The sequence below is a fragment of the Mus caroli genome, chromosome 14 (assembly GCF_900094665.2).
Source record: "Mus caroli chromosome 14, CAROLI_EIJ_v1.1, whole genome shotgun sequence".
NCBI classification, from domain to species: Eukaryota; Metazoa; Chordata; class Mammalia; order Rodentia; family Muridae; genus Mus; species Mus caroli.
In genome coordinates this window covers 95008062-95029691 of record NC_034583.1, presented here as the reverse complement: position 1 = coordinate 95029691, position 21630 = coordinate 95008062, and the positions used below count along the sequence as shown (strand labels likewise).

General features: G+C 43.1%; 1 pseudogene; it reads right to left on the bottom strand.

Annotated features, from left to right (window-relative positions):
* LOC110309002 overlaps positions 1 to 17635 on the bottom strand; it is a 32754-nt pseudogene extending 15119 nt beyond the window's left edge.
* Positions 17636 to 21630: the final 3995 nt, after the last annotated feature.

Genomic DNA, 21630 nt, shown 5'->3' with positions numbered 1-21630 from the left:
ATGAGGATGGTGATGATGATGATATGGTGATGATGATGGTGGTGGTGGTGGTGGTGGTGAAATTGACAATGAAAATGATTGTGGTGATGATGAAGTTATGCTGGAAATCTGAGAGTATTACGGAACCAGTTGTCCACAAAGCTAAATTTATCTTCACACAGTAAGGAATTCAGAGGCCTGGGATTCCATTTGGAAAGATGACGTGCTAGCCAGTTTTGTGTGTAAGCTTCACACGAGCTAGAGTCATCAGATAGGGAGGAGCCTCAGTTGAAGAAATGACTCCTTGAGATCCAGCAGTAAGGCATTTTCTCAATTAATGATCAATGGGAGGGGGCCCAGCCCTTAGTGGATGGTGCCATCTCTGGGCTGGTGTTCCTAGGTTCTATAAGGCTGGACAAGCCTAGGAAGCAAGCAAGTAAGAAACACCACTCTGTGGCCTCTGCATCAGTTCTTGACTCCAGGATTCTGCCCAGGTTGAGTTCCTGTCCTGACTTCCTCTGGTGATGAACAGTAATATGGAAATGTAAGCTGAAAAAAACTCCTTTCCAACTTGCATTTTGGTCATGGTGTTTCCTCACAGCAATAGAAACCCTTGTATCAAGTTGGCCTGATGCTACTTATATTTTAATGCTAATATTGATTCCTCCAGACTGGTTGCCCCAGAGTCCAGAGTCTGCCTGTAGATGCTAAGTGACCGAGTTTCAAGTTATTTCTGATTGGTAAATAAAAATGCTAATAGTCAAAAGTTGGACAGAAGAGGCATAGGTGGGGTTCTAGGATTCCCTGGCTTGGGGATTGGAGGAGAAACAAACACGAGGAGGAGAAGAAGGTGAGGAGGAGAGAAGAAGCCACCATGAATTAGGTGAGTCTTGAGAACATGTCCATGAGGGCTGGCCAATTGGAGTTAAGAGCAGCCCAGATGAAACATAGTAAGTAATGACTCGAGGTTATTGATAGGAAAGTAGATTCTAATAGCATAGAAGGTAGCTGTTTTCCAGCTTTTGTGCTGATTAAGGCTTATTGTAAATATAAAGGTTGGGTGTGTCTTTATCCAGAAAGTAAATCATCAAAGGCAGGGAAGAAACCCCAGGTCAGGACGGAAAAATTTTTGTAACACTAACTAGGAAAGACAAGATGTTTAAAATATTTCAATCTTATGTTCATAGGTTCTTGTAAAGAATGTTCTAGGTTTGGACCACAATTGAATCAAGTGATTCAGGAAGAGAAGGAAACGTCACAAGGATCAACCTCCCTGTTACAGTGCCACTCCAACGTCTTGTCGTCTCGAGGCTACCTGTTTATGAGGAAACAGAGGTGCAGCACAAGCCAGAGGAAATGGCCATGTACAAGGGGCTCAACCAGCATGGTTCTTTGGGAATACATCTTGGTAGACATTTACCAAAATAGCATATATAATGTTTTAAGTGGAGATTGGAGAATAAAATAAGAAACACAGAATCTGGAATGCTAGTGTAAAAATCATTAGAAAGTAAGGCTTCTGGGTCTAGGACACTCGTTCTCAACCTGTGGGTCTCCACACCTTTAGAGAGTCAAATGTCCCTTTCACTGGAATTTCCTAAGACCATCAGAGAATACAGATACTTACGTTATGATTCATTAACAGTAAAAACTTACAGCTATGAAGAAGCAAAGAAAATAACTGTATGGTTGGGGGTCACCACAACATGAGAAGTGTGTTAAATGGTTGCAGTGTTGCGAAGGTTTAGAACCGCTGCCCGAGAGCCTCCTGAAGCAGCACCGACTTAGTGCTTCCTGGAAGAGAATGGCTGCGATGAAAGTTTACCAGTCTCTGTTTGTACCTAGGTAGACTGATAGACAAATTCTACTGTCGGTCTCAATCAGAGCCATTTCCTTTCCCAGTGAGTGGAGACAAACACAAAGACACTTGTCAGCTCAAGATGCTGAGAATAAGGATGGGTTAAGTGCTTGCTCCTCAAAAGGACATTCCATTCGTCCCATCTTTTCAAAGGCCCAGGAGGAACTTGAAAAGGATGATGAAACAACATAAGCAAGCAGGCAAGCAAGCAAGCAAACAAACAAACAGTTGACGAGGAAGGCTGTGGTTTGGCTTGTCTCTGGGGCAGGACACAGCTGTGGCAGTCATTATCTCAGCCACAGTGGCTGCCTACAGTGCTCCTGTCAACAGACAGGATAGTCATAGACTGGGACCTACCACCCTGCTGCACTTTGGGCTACGGCTGGGGTTCTTGAGCAGGGACAGAGAGTCTTCCATTTGGGTTCTGGTAAAGCCATCATGCTCCCAAACCCATGATCAGGCGTATGTTCCTGGTTAAACTCAGTGGGTCACAAACTAACACCAAAGACCTGGATGTGAGAAAGGTGTGTGTGTGTGTGTGTGTGTGTGTGTGTGTGTGTGTGTGTGTGTAGAAACAGGAACAGGAGGGAGATTATAGAGGGTAAAGGTAACAGTAATCAGAATGCACTATATATAGGTATGAAATTGTGAAAGAACTTTATATTTCCTTGTATATTTAATACAAGGAAACAAGAAGAATGCAAATATGGTGGTTCACACACATAATATTAGCACTTGGGAGGTATCAGTAGGGGGATCACAAGTTCCAGGCCATCCTCAGCTCTAAAATGAGATCAAGGCTAGTTTGAGCTATTAAGACCCCTCCCCTACACACACACACACACACACACACACACACGCTGATTACATAGTGTGATGATAGGAGAGAAGAAAAAGAAAATGAAATACATTATAGAAGCACATCCATTCTGCAGACTCAGTATCAAAGCAATGAGCTGGAGTTCTCAGAGATGTCATTATACCAAATAATTAATTTTATTAGTGATAAGGTGCTGCATTCCTGTAATAAACATTTCTGAGGATTCATTATGCATATACAATTTATGCAGCTCTGGGACCGACCAGTGTCTCTCTAGATGACCCATTCCCCCCAGGCCTTCTCTCCAGGAAATCTGAAATTTATTACTTTATTGCTGTAAACAGAACAAAAGGGTGACATTTCAAGGTAAGTGATAAAAATAATAAGAATAGGAGAACTACCTGCCATACAGGGGAGGGTGTTTGCGACGGTTCCTGAGTATGTCAGAGATGGACTCACAGAATACCTGAGGTGACTGAGAGGAACTGACCAATGGAGAAGGTTCATAGTAGAACTCCAGATAGCAGAGTGGATAACACGCGCAGAAGCAGGAAGCTTTGAGAAACTGAGAAAACAGTTTCAAGAAGCCATAGAAAAATAACTGAAATATTTGGCATCCCCAATGCAATCAATTATTTAGAAGTCTGTGAGTACACCATAGCTCTTCACCACCAGTACTGCTCCAAAACCAAATTGCCTGCTCTAATCTCTTTCCTTTACTTTGATGACGTGACAGCTGTTGTATCCGGAGAAGTCACAGCGAAGGAAAAAGCCGTGGAATCGAATCATATCTAATATGGGGGAAGAAAATGGTTGGTGTTGGCCGAGAGAAATGGGAAATCATAGTTTGGGAGGAAGGGAGACAGTTTCAGCAGAAATAGGTCCTGGAGGAGGGTTGCTGAACCGAGTTTGCCTTGTGCAGAAGATTTCAAAGCTTTTCCGTCTCCTTCGTTCTGGCAAAGTGGAGAGAGGAACATTTGAAAAAGAAAACACATCGGTCAACTAAGCAGGAAGCAAATGAGTAGCAGTGGGTGGAAGGACGTTGCCATAGCAGGAGATGCTCTTGGTCTCTGGGAAAGAAGCAGGTAGCATAGAAAGAGAATCAGGTAGCATAGAAAGAGAGTAGCTGAAAGACTGTTGAGGCAGTGGGGCTTAAAGAAGAGGAGCCAGCCAGACATAACACTGTGGTCTTTCCGCTCAGAAAACGGTGAAGATGACAGGAAGGAGATGAATTGGATGAGATATGGGGGAGAGGAATTGAAGTTGCAGAAAAATAATTTGTTACTCCCTTACTTTTCTCTTCTTCTAAATTTTCATACCATTTTAGTTTTGTGCATGAAGCACAATGATAACTTTCCTTTTGAAAAACAAAACAAAACAAAAAAACAACTAAAACCAACCAAATAAACAACCCTCTCTCCTCTCTCCCTAAACACCTGGCAAACAGGAGCTGTGTTTTCTGATCTGTGATTTTTTAGTGGGTAGTTGTTGGAGAGGTTTGACCTAAGCTCTCAAAAGACAGCTCTTGCTGGGACAGATGTTCCAACGTGGTGTTTCTGTATTTGACAAGGGATCTGAAATGCACCACTTCAGAGTGAATTAAGAGTAAGTCTGTACATTTTTCTGTTTAGCAAACTCGAATGGCTTCCTGGGGAATACATTCTATTCTCCCAACATCTTTCCCTGAGTCCCCAAACAGATTAGCACAGGTTTCCCACATTGTCATCAGAAAAAGCACAAGGGAGAGATTGGGCAGAGGGCATGGTAATTTTACACTTGGGACAGGGATGTACAAGATCTGAAGTTTCTAAACTCCTCGGGTACAAGGTATCGTTTGTGTTCCAGCAAAAACTAACACACTATATAGAGTAATCCCTGTAGAAGGCTAGGCCTGCAGACTCTGAACCTGGAGGCGCTTATGTTCAGTGCTGGGAAACATTTTCATACTGTTTTCTCAGTTCCCAGTCTCACACTTATAACAGATGATAATTACAAAGAAGGCTTTTGTTAATATTCAATACACCCAAAACAGGGAAATGTAGACACAATTCCTCTTAACAATTCCCTCCCATGTTTAATCTCATGGGAGTCCCTTCCTCCTCTTTTCCTCCAGTGCTGCTACTGCCCACTCCTCCCTCTGGAACGCTTACACATTTGAGCTTCACTGAGTGACAGCTTGGGGGAAATTCTCTGATGTACACGTGGTGCCATCCAGATGCACGAGTTGACACATCTCATCCACTGGAGGAGGCTTCTGAATGATAATGCTTTTAACGTTCATTTAGATAGGGGAATTTTTAACTTATATATATGTTATACTGACATAAGCCAAGAAAAACAATTTATCCAATTTGAAGTTTTTTTGGAAAAAAAAACTAGAAAAAAAAAAACCCTAATAGTGTACTATAGTTTGAACGTTACGTACAATCAAAGGGGCTCCTTTTGTTAAGATTCCCTCCTTCTCTACTCAAAGAACATGGCCACCTGTCCTGTGCTGGAAGCAGTTTCTGGCCCTGGGAAGGTCCCTGCAGGCTTTTGCAGCATCCTCTTAGCCCATCCCTTGCCTGTTTGGTCCTGGGGTAGTGTCTCTTGCTTGCCCTGTTAGTGGTTCTTGTCACGTAGTTGAACTGCTCTGTTTTGATTGGTCAGGCCTTGGAGACTCTCCTTGTAAACCTCAGGCAACTTGTGGCCAGATTCACAAGCTCCTTGGCCTTTGGAGCCTCTTGCAGAAAAAGGGGGATGTTTTGGGGAAACTGGGCTTCATCCCAAACCCTTCAGGATCAATAGTGACCACCACTACCATGTTATGTTATTAAGTTTCTGTGGCTGAGTGTTGGGTGGGTACAGGCTGCCTTTAGGTAGTGATTAGGTATCATCGGGAGAAAGACATCTGCTTCTCAGTATAGACTTGGACTCTGCATTTCTTAGTACCCATGCCATTATGTAGGGTAACCATACACTTTAACCATACACTTTTCCCAAGATGTGCCATCTTGGGAAACCTTGAGACTGGAAGGGACTGCTATGATAATTCTGAGTATATAATATTTTAATTAAAATACTAAAATACTATATAATCTTGATGAAACATTCAGATAGCTCTATCTACTTTTTGTTTAAATAAAATACTTTGACCAAAAGTAAAAATGTTGTGTATCTGTGTGCAGATGGACTGGGGACCCACACCTTTTCTACTGGCTGAGACTGAAAGAATATCAAATGTCTTTTCCATAAGAAGTTCTCTAGTTCAACAGCTGAGGGCCATAAGGCCAGCCATCTTAGGGACCTCTGGCCAGAGCTGAACACTGTGGAAGTTTCTAGTCTCTGTCATGTCAACAGGCACCTGGTGGCAGAGTTCTTCAATTGCCCAGAGAACACTGGTCACTTGCCAGACAAGCAACATTGCTGACGAGGAGGCCATTGGGCCAATGGCCTTAGCATCACTCATAGGCAGCTCTTGGCTGGGTAATACATTCACTGAGCAAAGTCTGCAGCTGCTTTGCCGTTGGTTCTTTTGATATCCTGGGAGAAATTATTAAAGCCGCAAAGCTCATTCTGCAGAGAGAGCACCCAGAGCAATGGAAGAGACAAGATCAAAGGAGCCTGCTGACCAAGTGACCACTGATGCACTGTTTCCCCTGCAGCCATTTTCATGATTTACCAGAAGGCAAGAGGCATTAGCCATTGTTCCTCAGGAAGACGAGCCCTTTAAAAAGAAAACATGTAAAACATGAAAGTCACAATAGTCACGATCTAGGAAATATCACTGCAAAGAAAATACTCAGAGAGACTACATTATTTGGGACTAAAAAGCAAACTCTATTAAAACTGTCAGCTGGAGGAAGTGAACAGGAGAGAAAGCAGCTTATTCTCAAATGAGCTGGAATGGCTTTTCTTTTTTTTTTTTTTTTTTTTCAGTCCCACCATTATTTACCTGCCTTCAACCTCAACTAAAGTTTTCAAATAATTAATAAGCAAAGAATAACATGCTATCTGCATCTTTTCAAGTGAACCTGAAAATGGTTGAGTTCCCACTTTTGTTGAGGGAACGCAGGGGCTGGGGTGGGGGAGGGGGATCGCAGTCATGATGCATCTCCGTGTTTGCAAATGGATGCCATCCATTAGTATTGACCTCAAAGGAGCCATTTACCAGCATGGCTCATATTTTCCTGCACAGGAGAAGTGGAAACGGGGCAGCACCCAGATCTTAGGGACCGCCGTTCAGCCCTTCTAAGGATGCTGAGCCTTTTCATCTGGGACAATGAGGAAGGACTTTTGGGATTTATGTGGTGGTGGGGTATGATATAGATTTTGGGTTTCAGATCACCCTGGCGCCATGCTGATGGGGGGTAAGGCAGTGACACGGAGCTGATCAATACTTCTGGGATGATGGCCAGAGGAGTCAAAGCCTCCAGAAAATAGCATCTCTCTGCAGCCAAAGGCTTCAGCCAATGACAGAAGAGTCTTTATGGTGGGGTCATGCCAGGAGAGTCTGACACCCTAGATGACAGTTTTGAGCAATAATTATTTTGCAAATACAAAATTTCTCTTGCTAAACAGATTGCTTTTTTCCCCTCTAGTTAGATAAGTCCTGTAACTTTAATTTTTAGTCAGGTTTTTTAAAACGTTGAGAGGCAATATTGTCACCTGGAACTTCACAAATGGTGAGTTACTAAAATGGGTGACGAAGTTATTATTTTAAAAGAAGTAAGCTAATGTTTCATAAGACTAGGAGCCTATAAACTAATAATATTTAATGCATAAAAATTTGGATCAAATAACAGGTGGGTTACAAAAAAGTAAACATTTACAAAGTTCATCAAATTATGTTTTCTTTTCACTCTTGGAAAGATAATTCAAGGCCAAGAAAGCACAAGGCCTCCTCCTGTGATCTGAAGAAGGGCTGGTGTTCTTCTCTTTTCTATTGTCTCTGAATCAAGTGGATTATCCTCAAGTCTGCATCTCCTAAGACTGGGTGCACTCTCTCCTTTTCTCTCTCAAACATTGTTATTTTAATTTTATGTATATGGATGTTCGCCTGCATTTCTACACACTATATGCATGCAGTACCTGTGGAAGCCAGATGATCCATCCCTTGGAGCAAGGCTAGAGTTACCGTGTGGGTGCTGGAAATGGACCCTGAGTCCTCTGGAAGAACAGCCAATGCTCTTAACTGCTGAGCCCTCTCTACAACCCTGGACTCATTCTTTCCTTTTTTTTCTAAATTAGTATTTATTTTTTAAGACAATACAATATATTTCAATTATATTTTCCTTTCCACTAAATCCTCCAGGTTCTTCCCTACCTTCCTTCTCTTCTCTCTCTCTCTCTCTCTCTCTCTCTCTCTCTCTCTCTCTCTCTCTCTGCTGCATTTAAACTTTAATGGAGCATTTTGCAGTGTCCTTTAAAGAGTTTTTTAAATTAAAAAAATTTTTTACACTCCATATTTTATCCCCCCATCCACCCTCCAACTCTTCCAAATCCCATACCTCCCTGTCCCCCCCCCCACTTCTACCTGGATGTCTCCACCTTCACCTCACCTGAATTCCCTGTGGCCTCCAGTCTCTTGAGGGTTAAGTGCATCATCTCTGAATGAACACAGACCTGGAAGTCCTCTACTGTATGTGTGTTGGGGGCCTCATATCACCTGAGGACCCAGCTATACCACTCGGGAATATACCCAAAAGATGTCTCACCATGCCACAGGGGCACGTGTTCCACTGTGTTCATAGCAGCCTACTTTGTGATAGCCAGAAGCTGAAAATAACCCAGATGTTCCACGACAGAAGAATGGATACAGAAAATGTGGTTCCTTTACACAATGGAATACTACTCAGCTATTAAGAATGAGGACATCCTGAGTTTCCAGGCAAATGGATGGAACTGGAAAATATCATCCTGAGTGAGGTAATTCATACTCACAAGGACATGCATGGTGTGTATTCACCAATAAGTAGATATTAGCAGAAAAAATATAAAAATAAATAAATAAATAAATAAATAAATAAATAGTACAGAATACTCAAGATACAGTTCACAGAACTCAAAATGGTCAAAAAGCTGACGGGCCCAAGTGAGGACACCTCAGTCCCACTTGGGAGAGAGAAGAAAGCAATCACAAGTGGGGAGGGAAGGTGGGACCTGGGAGAGAAAGTGGATGGGGAGCAGTGGGAGTGGGAGAGAGGAACCTGATCTAGTATTGGGTGAGGGAAAAGGACTAAAGCCCAGCAGAAGGCCAGCAGAAAGAATGGAAACAGGCAACCCTGGGAGATAGGTGATGGGGGCTAGGAGACCCTCCAGACTGCACCAGAGAACCTGGGAGGTGAGAGACTCTCAGGATTGAAAGGGAGGGACCTTAGATGAAATGCCTGACAGTAGGGAGAGGGAACTTATAGAGACCACCTCTAGCAGGAAGACAGAACATCAAGTGAGAGATGGGGTTGCCATCAAACAGTCACATCTCTGGCCCATAATTGTTCCTGTCTGAAAGAATTACAGAGATGGAAATGGAGAAGAGCCTGAGGAAAAGAAGGTCTGGCGACAGGCCCAAAGTGGGATCCAACTCAAGGGGAGGTCTCAAGGTCTGACACTATTACTGAGGCTATGGAGTGCTCAGAAAAAGGGACCTAGCATGACTGCACTCTGGAAGACCCAACAAGCAGATGAAAGAGTCAGATGCAGATGGGCAGAAACAGCTGGCCCCTGTTGCTGAATTAGGGAAGGCTGAAAGAAGCTGAGGAGGGGGTCAACCCTATAGGAGTTCGAGCAGTCTCAATTAATCTGGACCCCTGAGATCTCTCAAACACTGGACCACCAACCAGGCAGCACACACCAGCTGATATGAAGCTCTCTCTCTCTTAAAAACAGAAATGAAAACAAAACCTAAACAAAACATTCCCCCGCACCCAAACAAACACACAAATGGAGTGCTGGCTAACTTCTGAACGTAGGGTAAGCTCTGGAGTATAGTTGATATACCCACTGTCATCTCATTGAAGGAGACCAATTTCCTCTTTCCTCTTTTTCAATTTCAAATCGTTTTCTGGCTAGAGGTGGGACCTTTGTGGCTACTTCCCCTTTTGTACGCTAGGATTTTGTCTGGCCTGAGCTTGGCAAGTGTGTGTGTTTGTGTGTGTGTGTGCATGCGCGCGTGCTGTCACAATCTGTGTAAGCTCATATATGCATCAGTCCTGTTGTGTCTGGAAAATACTGTTCTGACACTCTTTCTATCTTCTCTTGCACATAGATCCCTGAGCTTTGAGGGGAGGGCTTTGGTAGAGACAACCCATTTAGGGTTGAGTGCTCCAAAGTCTCTCACTCTGCACATGGTCTAGTTGTGGGTCTCTGTGTTAATTCCCGTGTACTGCAAGAAGTTTCTTTCATAGGGGTAGAGTGAGGAGCGGATCCATGGGTAGGGCAATATGTTACCAGGAATTCTTTTATTGCCATGTTCACTTAGCAGAGCGAAAGTTGTAGGTTGTCCCCTCGGACCTGTGCCCTACTTAGTCTCATATTCTTGGCCTAATTGATAATGTCAGGTGTGGGTTCTGTCTCATGGAGCAGACCTCAACCTTCGTTAGAAAGAGGTTTGTTACTCCCCTAACATTTGTTCCTGTATTGCACTGATGGTCGGGTCAGGTGACTGTTGTCCCTTATATGGGTTCGTATCTGGAAATAGCCTGTGATGTTCAGAGAAGGTCTATGGAATCCTTTTGGACAATGACTCACAAATATGCAAACCATTCTTGCCACTGGGGTTTTTATTTGGCACAACAGTGTCTAGTTAAGGTACTGACCTGCAGAGACGTCCTGCCTGTTTCTGGAGTGCTGGGATTAAAGGTATGTGCCATTTCTGCTTGGTTCCATTTGGCTTTTCAAAAGGCCTTTAGCATTTAGTTATCTCTCACTACATTCCGTCCTTTATGATGACCTCCCACGTCCCATCGCGTTTATTCCTCTTGTTGCAATTTTCTCCTTATCTCTTTATAAAGCTTTATTCTACTTCCTGGACTCCCTCTTAAGAGTCCGCATTGAAGACAATTTGCATTACTGTGTATTGTTGACGTTTTGAGAAATAAGATATCAAACACCTTTTTTTTCTTCTTCTTCTTTTTGCTGTTGTTCTAGTATAGAGTTTTGTTTTCAGCTTGATGGGCCCACACAGCAGAACCCTGCCACGGGAGGTTTTTGAAATGAAGATGGGTTTAATGTAGGCAGCTGTATTCTGTTACCCAGTATCTTGTGCCTTGCCTCCAGGAAGATATCTGTATTCCCCTAAGTGTTTGATTGCGGCTCTTGGTTTCTGACTCTTTGGAGCTGGCTGTGTCTTTATGCTGGTGGCTGCCAGCTGCGGCAAGCAGTGGGGACATCTCCTCTCTGGGGCCTTCTGATGTCAGGGTCAGGGGGAGTTCAGACTTCAGGTCAGATGTCCTGACAGAACTTTGTTTGCTTTGCTCGTGTGGCTCATATTTTCCAGATCAGAATCCCAGGAGTCAGAGTAACAGACACAAAGCAGGAAAACAGTATTCCCCTACCTCACAGTCTCTCGCAGTGCACTTGGAGAGACCTATAGCCCATGGCGATTTCTTTCCAGTAATCCTAGAAGTCCTCAGGGAGTGTCTGTGCTTTCTAGCTTACTCATAATCAAAAGTGCCCTGCCTGGCATGTTCCTCTTCTCCGGATCCAACTTGCTGTGATAACGCTCCAGTTTCCTGGGAAACTGCAGGTGGCTACCCCGTCCATCGCTCAGGAGCAATGGCATCTCTGAGACTAATACTCAGTGGAGGAGCCCTGAATAAGAAGACACATTCTTCTTCCCCATAAATGCTCCTGCTTACTGAGGCAGGAGCTCGGTAGAGGGCAGCTCGGTCGGCACAAATACTGGTGCAAATACAAAGACTGTCTGAGAGACATTGCTCTGAGCACGGATCCACACGCTCCTAACCGTCCTTTGGCGTCCACCACCCTCCCCTGACCTCTACTTCTCTTTCGTGGTAATTTTCCTGCCCATGCCCTCTGGTTCTTTTCCTAAGGAGCTTTCCAGGATTCTTCAGGCCTGAGTCCTTCCAGATAGGTGGGCCAGACTGGAGATTTGAAGGTGGCCAGTTCTCTCTGCCCTTTCCATTTTCCCAGAAGTTTCTCGCTACTCCTGCCAATCTAAGTTATTCTCCCTGCTGTCTTTTCTCTCCTCCCCACTCGTTTTCCCTTTTTTCTTTTCTTTTCTTTTCTTTTCTTTTCTTTTCTTTTCTTTTCTTTTCTTTTCTTTTCTTTCAAGTTTTAACTATCTGGGCCTTTGTTTAAAGCATAGGGCTGATATAACAGGGCTCTACAAATAATGTGGTCATATCTTTTTCTTGCAGAAACTTAAATTTAACCTTGTCACATTTCCTGAATTTGCCATATTTGTAAATTTCCTTCCCCATCTGAGTTCTTGTGGCATTCCTATGTGTGCTGTAAACTGTTTTCTTACTTTATTTATTAGCTTTTAGATATCTGGAAGTCTTGGGCTTCTTGGATGATTTTGATACACCTTCAAGTTACTGAGACTCACCTGCCTTTGTGTGGATGGATGGATGGTAACTCTTGAGTGTGTGCTTTTCTGACTTGACTGCCCCCTAGAGGGTGTGCTGGATTTGAGAGATTTAATCAATGGATCTGACACCGAAATGTGGGCACGTGGCTTTGCTGTGAACTGCCTCTCCTTGTCCTTTGTTATAACTGGGTCCTAAACATGTTTACCAAGTGTGGTCTGACTCTGTAAGTTGAGGTGAGGATGGAGAAGAACTGTTAGTATGATAACAAGAAACAATTATCTGTGTCTGTAAAAAACATCTGTTGTCTAGGCAGCACTAAGTGTTCCAAAGGAGTTTTACCTTATAACGTCCCTTGATACTCACAGCAGTCATAACCAATATATGCACCGTTTAGGAAAAGAAACGTTGGGAACGAGAATATATTCAAAAATAAGGACTCAGTTCTCGAGAATAATTAGTGTACAGCCCTCACCTTTCTGAAGCATCCTCAACACAAGCACTTGTCAGACACGAAATTTTTTTTTGCAGCACTGGGAGTACAATCCAAGTCTGGAGTTGATGGGGCAAGCGCTGTACCACTGAGCCACGCCCCCAGTCCGCGGTTATCCCAGCTGGCCTCCCACACTCTGACTGTACCTCTCTCTTCCCACTTAAAACAGCATTTTAAAGGCTTTAGATCGCGTGTCCTTACCTCACGCACACACACAAGGGTACTGTGGTAGGAGAGCTTTATCTGACCCTTGCCCTGCTCTCTACGTTTTATGAGGTGTTGAAGCCACCTAAATGCTTGTTTGTATCTGCCAATGATCTGTAGGCCTTTGTGGACCGGCACTGCCATTTGTTCGTCCCCCTAGAGCCTGCCTCTGTGTCCGGAGTTTAGAGCCAGCGCATGAGACATGGAAGGCCTGAACGCGAGGGTGTGAACTGTTCACATACAGCAGCATGGGGGTTCTCACCTCGGGGTGAACTGTGGAGACAGAGGACTTTATGGCGTGAGACAGAGGACAATTTGGAAGACAGTGACTAACCATGAGGGACTAAAAGGTTCCTTGCTCTGACCATGAGGCTTTACAACTGGGAAGGTTTTATTTTCCTGTTAGGGGTATTTCTCAATGAACCTTTGTTTCAGGGGATATCAGAGAAATGCTAACACCCATGACCTTTAATATCCGAAGCAGCCCGGCCTGGCCATTCTACATTTTATTGCTCTACCTCCCTTGCTTGTCTGAAAATTTTACCCATCGCTTCCATTGCTTATACCATCACTTTCTTAGGACTAGTGAAGCTGCACAGATGAGTGCTTCCGAAAGAGCAGAATATACCTTCTGGCAACTGTGGTTGCTAGAAGTCACAAGTCAAGGCACGAGGAGGACCAGGATCTCTCTAGGAGCTCTAGGGAAAAAAAATCCATTCTTGTTTCTCCCAGAGTTTCAGGCCACCTTTGTCTGGTACTTGTACACATGAGACAAAGTAGAGATTCATCAGGCCTGGCCTGAGTGTGTGGGTCAGAGTGGGAAGATGCGAGGGCAGATAGGAATGGACTGAGGGGAGACCCGGGGGAACTGAGGTAGAAAGATGCTCTTCATTTGGATATGCTGACCGGAAGACGCCTAATGAGCCTTTTGCCCTACACTGTATGTTCTTTTGTCTGAGACTCCGAGGGAAACATTATATGTTGGTCATATGCAGAGGAAAAAAATTCAAAGTGCCGGCTCTAGTTTGGTTATTGAATGTTCCCTGAGAGCGATATGTATTAGAGGTCTGAGCACCAGTGCATGGCAGTCCTGGGAGATGTGGGGAACGTTAAGAGGTGGAGCCTGTGAGAGGCACACAGATCCACTTATGGTGGTGTGGCTCCTTCTGTCTATCTCTCTCCGGTTGCCCTGAGCTGAACAGGCCTTCTTCACAGGTTTCTTCACCGTGCCTGATGCAGTAGGACCGTGTGGTCTCGCTGCTGGTGACCGTTTCTGTTTGGCGAGGACTGACCTGCCAGCGCACTGCTCCCTATCTGTCCCACTCTAAAATCGCCTTGAGATTCTAAAAGGTTTTGAGGGTAGAAGTGATGGCTTCTTCAGTTTTGTTCCCTTTCCCAGAAGCCATCACGGTGGTTTGTATGCCGTAGAAACTCAACAGGCAGAGAAAGAAAACAAGAGTGTAAGCAAATGCAGAGATTCTGCTCATTCTACTAGCGGATCATGGGCTATGTGGCGAGAAGACTGTCTCACACCACATTTGAGATACTCTTTATCTCCTACCATGTTAGTCGCTTTATCGTGAGCATTAGGAAAGACACCCTCTGTAAAGAATATGTCCTATTTATAATATTTACTAAATATCAACTATATGATTTATGCACTTGCTAATGTTTTTTCCCAATTTTTCCTTGTTAACTAATTTGAGAGTGACTGAGGCCACAGCGAGTCAGTAAATTCCCAGCCCTTGCTGACTTCATCACCATGAGCTTTTCAGTCAAACAAAGGGAACTTAGATGAGCAAGAGGGGTTTCCAGTCTGCCTTGATTTCCTTAAAAAAATAAATAAAAAAGATATTATCACTATAATGATGGTATGAGCTGTTAGAATAGTTCTGTAAGCGTTAGCTCAGTTAGTCGAACTTACCTAAGTTTGGCAGACCTGGGGACACCGAAGGCCCAGCGAGACACACAGAGAGGAGTGTTTCTTTTGAAGAGACTGATTTCTGCACTAAATAGTTTTGAGCCCCGGGAAGGCGGAATGGGACTTATTTTTATGTACCCGACCCCTCGGTTCATAGCTAATCACCTGCCCTGAAAAGAAACTGAAAATGTTCGGTAATAGGATTAATGAAAAGTCCAAACCACCTGAGCTAAGACTGTGTACACTGGGTCCTGAGACTTGGACTTCCACTGACAGGTGTGTTTCTTTCTGACCGTGACCATAAAAACCACAGCAGTTCAGCTCCTGGCCTCTCAGTATCTAGCTAGACTGAACGGAGTAGAATTTCTCCGAGGGGAGTGATTGAGAGTTTTATTCAAAATGCTTTCCTCACTTTCCCATACAGTAGAAAAGCTAAGCATCTTAACACATAAATTAATAATTTGTGAAATGTTACTTACTATTTATAGTATTACTACATCATCATATTGATGATAGGGAAATGGTAATATTACGGACAGACCACTGTTAGCTGTTCATAAACGCGCGGAGAAAGGCTGGTTTGGCATTCTTCTGTGTCTTTGCTTTCTGTGCCCAGAGAAGCTGCCCCGTGTTTTGCTGTGTGGCAGAGCCACGTTAGACAGCAAGGAAATGACCGAAGTAGGCTTTTCACTTTAAATGTAAAACAGCAAGAAGCATCCTTCTCTTACATCACACAAAGTAATGATCCTGTTCTCTTACACAAAGTACCAGGGTCACCAGTTCCCGAAGAGCATTTCAATGAGCCGGTCTATATGAAAATGCTATTACCAGCCCCGAAGTCCCACTTCTTTATAACTTACCAAATAATTAAAGATGCCCAATCTTACAATCTTATTTGTTTTTTTTTTCCTCACAATAATAATGTAAAACCTAAAACAACTAAGCATGCTAGCTGTCCATCATTATAATGAGTTCCTGGAGGCAACTCACTCATAAAAAAAAAAAGGAAGATTTATTTTACTCCTGGTTCTTGGTCCAGGCCCAGATAGATGCCACTGTGACTCTGAGCCTCTGGTGCACGCTGTGGATTTCGGTGGGAGTGCACAGGACTGCATAGGCGGGAATGGACAGGTGGGGATGTGGCAGAGCAAACCTTCTGCCTCACGATTTAGGGAGCAGAGAAGAAGCTACGGTCCTCTCGTCTCCTTCAGTAACACGCTTTCAGTCACCCCCAAAACCTCCATAAGCACCACTCTGAGCCCAAACCTAACACACGGATCCCCCCGGGGGTGGGGGTGGGGGTGGAGTCTTTATTACATAGAACTGAATACTGAGAATAAGAGCTTACGTTTGTACAATCCAGGGTCCACGTGGTTTTCCCTGTTGGAGAGTGAAATAGTGTTCAGGAGGTCTTAATCGCTACTGAATAATATTTGGTGAGATGAAGGCAGGGTAGAGGAGGGGTGAACTTGGCTGCTGATGAAGAGGTAAATGGGTAGAGGGTGAGCAGCCTAGAGGCTGGAGCCAGCTTTCCACTCTGGCGAGCATCTGTGTGCAGTCACGCTTACAGAGCTGACTGGGGACTCCATCAATACCATCTTTAAAGCCGAGGTAGCTTGAGCTCCAGGATACTGCTTCAAATAGAAATATCTGGAGATAGAGAACTAAATTGCTATTTAATTGTTGGGGACACATCCACAATGTAACAAATGCCCCGAGAGAAGCAATTTTGAAGAGTAAGTTGGAAACCTTGAGGGGAAGTCAGACTCTTTAGTCATAAAACACCTGAACAAGACATAATTATTAGCCCTGAGCTTTATTTTAATGATGTACTATGTCTTAAGTATAATTCTGACACTTCACTGAAAGGTACCAGATGCTCAGAATGAGGGAAACAAAAGGCAAGAGGAACCATTTGTAATGAATGTAGGTCTTTTCACAACATGTCCTTTTGGTCACCTGATGCTCTGGTGCCCTAAGGGCAACAGAATGTGCTGGCATATGCTATGAGACATCTGCCAACAACCTCTTTGGCTGACAGTGTCCTTACTTTGTTCTGTCACCTGGTAAGGGACTCAGTATGTTTCCCCAGTGACAAGGTTGGAAGGGATGCTGGTAGCTGGTCTCTGGAGTGGCCAATAAGATATTTTCCTCGGCATCTGGAGATCTGGATTCAAATTCTCATTTAGCTTGACAAATGGCCTTGCCTTTTGACCCTTCTCAGTTTCTGGCCAGTAAAATAGGATTGAGTGAAGATACTTAAGAGATTGTGGTGAGGATTAAAACGATCCTCTTCGTGAAGATGCCTGGGAAGTGGCTGCAGCTCTTTTGAAGGGAAGAAGAATACCTTGGTACCTGCTGGAGAAGATCAAATGCCACACCACCAATTAATGCCAACCTGTACAACCAGCCCTTTTTATTTATATTAATTACCTCTTTATTTGTGCTATAAAAATTAATCACCTCTTACTTTGTGTTATATATCCTCCAGCCTATACTCCTTGAGACAATACCTTTGTGGTCTGGTTAAGTGGACAGATAATTTCACTTAGAGAAAAGGATAATTTTTAATGAAAATTAATTAGAATTTTTCAGTCATTTGAAACGGAACAAGGTAAGCAATACCCTTTGAGGCATTTACAATCTCAGTCGGTATCGTTTCTTCCAATTGTTTCTTCAAGCACTTTACAAACATGGGGTTGAGCTTCAAGAATCCATTCCATGGATTCAGAGAATAAGCCCTCATGCTTCTGTCTTCCAAAATCATAAATATAGCTCCATCATTGTTCTTATCCCTAGTAGCATAGCATACGAGGTCATAGCATCCCATAGCACACCACAGCATACCATGCCAACGTAACAAACCTTTTAGTCCCCTATTTCCCTAGATTAACATCCACATTTGCAACCAGAGTTAATGTTAATTTGGGAAATTCTATACTATGTATCATTTCTTTTGAAACCCCACAAGAACATTTTAAAGATGGATGAAATGATGATCATGTTGACAGGGAAAGAAGATCAAATCCAAACACAGAACTGTAGACTAGGAAAAGTCACTTGCAGTGGAATTCTGACTTATTCATGCTATGAAGGCTGAGGTGTTTATCATTACTCTTCTAGCTACAAGGACAATGTGTTGAAATGGCCATTGGCAAAAGATAGCAATGTATATGGACGATGGAACTCCATTGAACGAGAGATGGACGGTAGGGGAGAACAGAGAAAAGAAGCACCTAAGAAACTAGAGAGGCTCCCTAGTGAGAGGAGCTGATCCTTTTCAAAGACCCCAGGGGTCTCAGGAGGATGGCATCTGGGGCTCCAAGGGCAGAAGGAAGAGGGCTGAGAGCATGGGCGAGGTCATCATCCACTGGAGGAATTTGTGCTCCTGCCTCCCACTTTCTTTTTTCTTTTTCCAATTTTTACTAGGTATTTTCTTCATTTACATTTCAAATGCTATCCTTAAAGTCTCCCCCACCCTCCACTCCCCTACCCACCCACTCCCACTTCTTGGCCTTGGTGTTTCCCTGTACTGAAGCATATAAAGTTTGCAAGACCAATGGGCCTCTCTTTCCACTGATGGCCGATTAGGCCATCTTCTAATACATATGCAGCTAAAGACATGAGCTCTGGGGGGTACTGGTTAGTTCATATTGTTGTTCCACTTATAGGGTTGCAGACCCCTTTAGCTCCTAGGGTACTTTCTCTAGCTCCTCCATTGGGCTGCCTCCCACTTTCATCCCACACAGTAGGCCTGCAGGCCCCAGCAGGAGAGACAAAGTATATTCAGAGTAACTGTCTCCCTGCTGGAGGTAGGAGCATTACATTCAATTCTAGTGGTTAGCTTGAGAGAGTTGCTTCACATGTGAAAAATCTTCGTAACGTGCATGTAATAGATACTTTTCTTGTTGCTGGGATCAAATACTCATCAAGAAACAACCGAGGGAGGTCTATTTAGGCTTGCAGTTGAGCACAATCCATCATGACAAGGAAGGCAATGGTGGCTGAGGCATGAGGCAGCCGGTATCACATTTCATTCACACTCAGAAGCCATTAATGCTGGCTCTCAGCTAGCTCTCTCCATTCTGTGCAACCATGGACCCCAGCCCATGGAATATTACTATCCATATTGCCTGGGTCAGTGCTTCACTGCTGTAAAGAGATAGCATGATTATGGCAATTCTTATAAAAGAAAGTATTTGACTGGGGCTTGCTCACAGCTCCTGGGGTTGACTTCATTCCTTGTCAGCATGGAAGGGCACATGGCATGGCAGCCATGTGCTCGAGAAGGAGCTAAGACTTCTGTGCCTGGATCTACAGGCAGTGAGGGGAGACTCTGAGTCTGGCTTAGGCTTTTGAAACTTCAAAGGCCACCCACACTGACACACAAACTCCAGCAAAGCCACACCTACTACAGCAGGCCCAGGACTCCCAATCCTTCACAAATAGTGCCACTCCCTGATGACTAAGCATTCAAATAGAAGAGCCAATAGGGGTCATTTTTATTCAAACCACCACCACACACACATATTTAGGGTGTGTCTTTACTTAAACCAATCCCAATTAACCTTACCTAGTTAATCTCTCACAGGCATGGGCAGAAGCGTGTTTCTTCAGTGATTCTAGAAATTGTGAAGCTAAAAACCTCAGCTGGGAGAATGAGCAATCCAAGTTGGAACAGAAGAACAGAGGGTTTCTCATAAAGAAAAAGAGAATCATTTAGATGCCGTTATGCAGAAATAGAGCTGAGGGTATAGGAAGAATCAGTGAAGGAAACCATAGGAGCGAATGAGGCAATTATTTATTTCAGGAAAACTAATGTTTAAAAAGGAAAAGCAATAATGGTGGTAATGGTCTAAGCCTTGGTCGATTTTTATATAATCTAGCATTCTAAATTATAATATTTTAAGAAGAAAATGAGCTATAATTTTATTGGTAGGATGAGATAATGGTGTAAGAATGTCAAACCTTCACCTCTATATAGGAAATCAATAATAATAACAACATATAATCACATTATTTCAAAATAGGGGAGATAAATTTTATGAAAAACAGCTGAAAGGACACAAAGTGATAGAATCTCTGGAGAAAAATTCAGGAGTGGATGACAGACAAAGGATTTCTGTCTTCACTTTAGTCAGCTGTGGAACCTTCAATGCTTTTTTTTGTTGTTGTTTTGTTTTGTTTTGTTTTTAGAAGACCTAACACATAGCTACAAGCATGAGGAAAGCTTACTTGGGGAAGAAGAAAGCAATTGATGGAAGAACAGATTCAAATGGCTGGTGTTTTATGACAAAAGGCTGCTCTATTAAGGAAGTTGCAAATTAAAACAATAAAGTTTTATATCTACCAGAGTGGCAAGGACTGGACTTTGACAATGGCAAATGCTGACAAGGATTTAAGAAGGGAATCGTAGCCTGGTCATGAGTGTGCGATTTCTACCTTCTACTTTGGGGCACCCTTGGCAGTATGTTATAAAATGAAAGAAGACAGTACATCATGACCCAGAGTTTCTATGTCTGAGATACCCTGTCAACATAGGGTAGTTCCCTGCTAACTTCCCAGAGGTTAAGACTCAGTCAGAGTGGATGGATGTGGGAGACACTTAAAGACATATACAGGCTTAGTCTTTGCCTTGAAGACTATACTTGAGGAGGAATGTGAATGGCATTTTTTATTAAAGGAATATTTGCAGGTATGGCAAAGCTATTTATTTGTGTGCATTGCTTTTAACATCTACAATTTGAAAATAATTAAAAATTTTAAAGTTTTAATAAAAATATATAAATATATAATCAATTAGTAAGTGAGATGGGGATGTGCCTGGGTCTTATTGGAGAGGTTGCGTGGTATGCATTTGTTGTATATACTACACCAATATTGGATCCTTAATGATCAATTAGGAATTTTTTTTTAAAAGATAAAAAAAATTAGAACCCCGGGCTGCAATTTGAGAGGGTACAGTATTATCTAAGAGCTTTATTGTTTTTCTTTATTGTTTTTCTTATTGTATTTGTATATATATATATATGTGTGTGTGTGTGATATGAGATTATTTTTGTGGATTTTTACTTTTTCTTTTCTGTTTGAGATTATAATATAATTACATTATTTTTTCCTTCCCTTTCCTCCCTACAAATCCCCTCATATGCCTCTCCTTGCTTTTTTCACATCCTCATTATTAATTGTTGCTACATGCATACACACACACACACATTAGCATTTATATTTATGTTTTCAGGGCTGACCATTAGACCCTGGATAACCAAGCAGTAAGCTCTTCACTAGGGGAGTCTCTTTCTCCCACTCTCATCTCCTTCATTTCCTGTAGCTCTTTACATAGGGTTATATAACCTCCTAGGCTGTCTCCCATCCATCTTGTCATGAACTTGTTCAGCTCCTGTTCAGGCAATCATGCCGGTGAGACTTAATGGGTGTAGCTTCTGACATTACTAGGAGAAAAAAAAAACCCTTACAGCAAATGCCCTGCTCCTCTGGTTCTTACAGTCTGTCTGCCTCTCTTCTGCAATGTTCTCTGAGTCTTCGGCACGAGAGTATCTTGTAGATGCATTTGGAACATTTTTTTTGAGAGTGTTTTCTATTAGAATACAAGAGATAGGTTTTACTGTCACACTCTCCTGGATGTAAGTCATTGCCATCACACTTCATTATTACTCAGCCCCCTTCCCTGCTGTGTTCACGCAAGTCCCAACTCTCTTCTGTTGGTTCCTTTCCTCCCAGCAAATGCTCCCCCCGCTTCTGCTTTTATGTCACGTGTGTTCACACGATGCAGATCTTTTCTGCAGGTTTCATGGTCTTCTTCCT